Consider the following 3,082-nt stretch of genomic DNA (forward strand, 5'->3'; position numbering starts at 1 on the left):
CTTCAGGTGACCCCACTTCCCCCCCTGCCCCCAGCCTTCCTAGCTGACAATGGTAATGAGCCTCAGCACTGCACAGCTCTCTCCTTCCCTATTAAGAATGATTAACGAAGCCAGGCACCGGTGGCTCACGCCTGTCATCCTAGCTACTCAGGAAGCTGAGATCTGAGGGTCACGGTTCAAAGCCAGCCCCAGCAGGAAAGTCTGTGAGGCGTTTAATCCCAATGAACTACCAAATAGATGGCGTTGTGGCCCAAATGGTAGAGTACTAGCTTTGAATAAAAACAAAACCTGAGGACAGCACCCAGGCTCTGAGTTCAAGCTCCAAGATTGGCAAAAAATAAAATAAAATGAACAAGTCAGGCACTGGTGGCTCATGCCTGTCATCCTAGCTACTCAAGAGGCTGAGATCTGGGGATCACAGTTCAAAGCCAGCCCAGAAAACTGGAAGTGGCACTGTAGCTCAAAGTGGTAGAGTGTTAGCCTTGAGCAAAGAGCTCAGGGACAGCGCCCAGGCCCTGAGTTCAAGCCCCACAACTGATAAATGAAGAAATAAAGAAATAGGGGGTGGAGAGCCAAGAATAAGCCTGTCATCCTCGAGACTTGGGAAATGTAGCAGGAGGATCTCAGGTTCTAGGTTAGCCTGGATTACATAGCAAAAGCGTTTTCTTCCTCCAAAAAGAAAAGTACAAAGGCAATGGCTGGGGGCGTGGCTCAAGTGGTGGAGCCCTGGCCTGACAGGTGTGAGGCTCTAGGTTCAATCTAGTATCAAAGCTAAGTAGGAGGGCTGGGAAGGTGGCTCAGTGGTGGAGTGCTTGCTTTGCATGCATGAGGTCCTGGGTTCAATTCCTCAGCACCATATAAACAGAAAACGCCGGAAGTGGCGCTGTGGCTCAAGTGGTAGAGCGCTAGCCTTGAGCTGAAGAGGTGAGGGACAGCGCCCAGGCCCAGAGTTCAAGCCCCACAACCAACAACAAAAAAAAAAAGCAAAATAAAAACTAAGTAAACAAAGAGAGGCCAGAATGAAATTCAGGGCTGACACAGAGAAGTCCCCATGTTCCTCTGTCTTTCTGTCACCAGTGTTCCCCAACCCCAAATGCTCCATGGAGATTATGATGTGGGGGCTCCTCCCTGGGCCACTCAGAAAGCCACTGTCCATTCTCGGCCACCCTCCCCCTGAGGGGACCCTGCCCACCCCAGCCCATGAGCCTCCAGTGGCCTCTGGGGAAGCTCCAGCCGGGTGAGTTACAATCAGACAGAAAGACCAGCTTAGTGTCAGCTTGAGGAGGGGCGGGCCACGCCCATCACAGCCAGGGAGGGCGGGGCATCACCTCCCAGGGAGGGCGTGGCCTCTTTCCCACGCAGCCTGAAATGTGAGAATAATACCTATCACTCAGTGTTACCTTGAGGATTGGATGAGCTAATTAAAAACTGAAAACTAAAAACCTTAAAACCACTCCCCGTTGCCTGGGTGAGCCTCCCTTTCTGGCTTTACTTTCTCTTAGCACTTGTCATCTTCTAGAGCAATCTTTTATCCCCTGATTTTCTACATCTCCGCCTCCTTTTACTGAGATTGCAACCCCTCCATGTTTGATGTCCCCTCCTGCTCACTGCTATAGGCCAAAGGGCCAGGACAGTTTAAAAATACTTGTGGAGCCGGGCGGGGGGGGGGCTCACCCCTGTAATCCTAGCTACTCAGGAGGCTGAGATCTGAGGATCACGGTTCAAAGCCAGCCCAGGCAGCAAAGTCCCTGAGACTCTTATCTCCAATAAACTACTTGGAATAGCTGGAAGTGGAGCTGTGGCTCAAATGGTAGAGCGCTAGCCTTATGCGCAGAGAGGCTCAGGGGTAGCGCCCAGGCCTGGAGTTCAAGCCCCAAGACTGGCAAGACAAAAAACAAACAAGAACCCCAAAAAACTTGTGGAACATATGATCCACGTCAGCTGTGAGGATAGGACAGGCCTTCGGTGTCTACTGGGGCATGTGATGGAAGCCAGGCCTGTGCCTGATGTGTCACTTCCGGTGGCAGTGACAACACACTGATAAGATGCCCGGGACAGAGGCCTCGGGACTGGGTGTAGGAGGGGAGGGGAGGGGTGGGGAGGCGGATCGCTGAGCCCACCAGATTCTCACAGTCCCAGAATCAAGTCCCAGGCCTCACCTCAGCAGCCCGGGCACCCCCCCTCCCAGCCCCTCCCAGCGCTCACAGGACAACGTCCCTCCCCACAGCGGGTCCCGCCCAGCTCCAGCCCCACAGGAGCCCAGTGTCCTCCCTTCCGCCATCAGCCACCTGTCCTGCTGCCCCGGAAACCACGCCTCTCCCCTCCTTCTGGCCTGCCAGGAACCTGCAGCCAAAGCCAGAGCGGGCTCTGGATCAGGTGACACTTGTCACCAGCATCCCCCCCCCCACGCTCCTGGGGCCACTCAGAGACAGAGGGACATCTTCCAGTCAATCAACAAACGCGTGCACACGTCCCTGCTCAGCTGCCATCTCCTCTCCCTCAGCGCTCCGGGAAACAGACAACGCCCCTCTGCACCAGTCCTCCGGCACCAGAGTGCCACCGTGGGGGCTGCCTGCATCCCCTCTCCACTGCAGCCCCCCGGGGGTGTCACAGGCCAGGAACACAGCTCCGCCTCTAGGCCTTGGCCTCACCTGACACCCCACTCAGGGCCTAACCATCTTTGTTCCCGCCCACCCACCCTTCTTCCCTCACTGATAGAGAAATGGGGGCGCTAAGAAGCCAGTGGACTTGCCCAAGGTCATCTCCCCTTAGGGGAGATCATCTACCCGTCTTCCCAGGGCCCTCCACGGGATCTCAGCGCATCACAGCCCACGCGTGGGGATGCACGCCTGTCATCCCAGCGCTCGGGAGGCTGAGGCAGGAGGATGGAGAGTGGAGGCCAGCCTGGGCTGCGTGGTGAAATTCTGTCTCCAAAATAGAAAGACACAAACAGTGGGATGGGGGCCCAGCCGCCCTCCCGCCCTCCCCCTGTCACAGCAGGAGACACACGGCCCGCTGGAGTGGTCCTCACCGCTCTGGGGGTCCGGGGCGCAGCCCTGCGCTGTGCTCCTGGTCTCAGGGA

At 56.4% G+C, this 3,082-nt stretch overlaps 1 protein-coding gene across 1 annotated transcript in view; it reads right to left on the bottom strand.

Annotated features, from left to right (window-relative positions):
* Window positions 1–3,082, bottom strand: part of LOC105995740 (ras-related protein Rab-44-like) — a 19,184-nt gene extending 16,102 nt beyond the window's left edge. Inside the window, exon 1 of the mRNA XM_013029579.1 lies at window positions 3,032–3,082. The gene's annotated coding sequence lies outside the window, so the exon portion shown is untranslated. The remainder of the gene's footprint in view (window positions 1–3,031) is intronic.

This window comes from Dipodomys ordii, unplaced genomic scaffold (genome assembly GCF_000151885.1).
Source record: "Dipodomys ordii isolate 6190 unplaced genomic scaffold, Dord_2.0 Scaffold120, whole genome shotgun sequence".
In the NCBI taxonomy this organism is placed as follows: Eukaryota; Metazoa; Chordata; class Mammalia; order Rodentia; family Heteromyidae; genus Dipodomys; species Dipodomys ordii.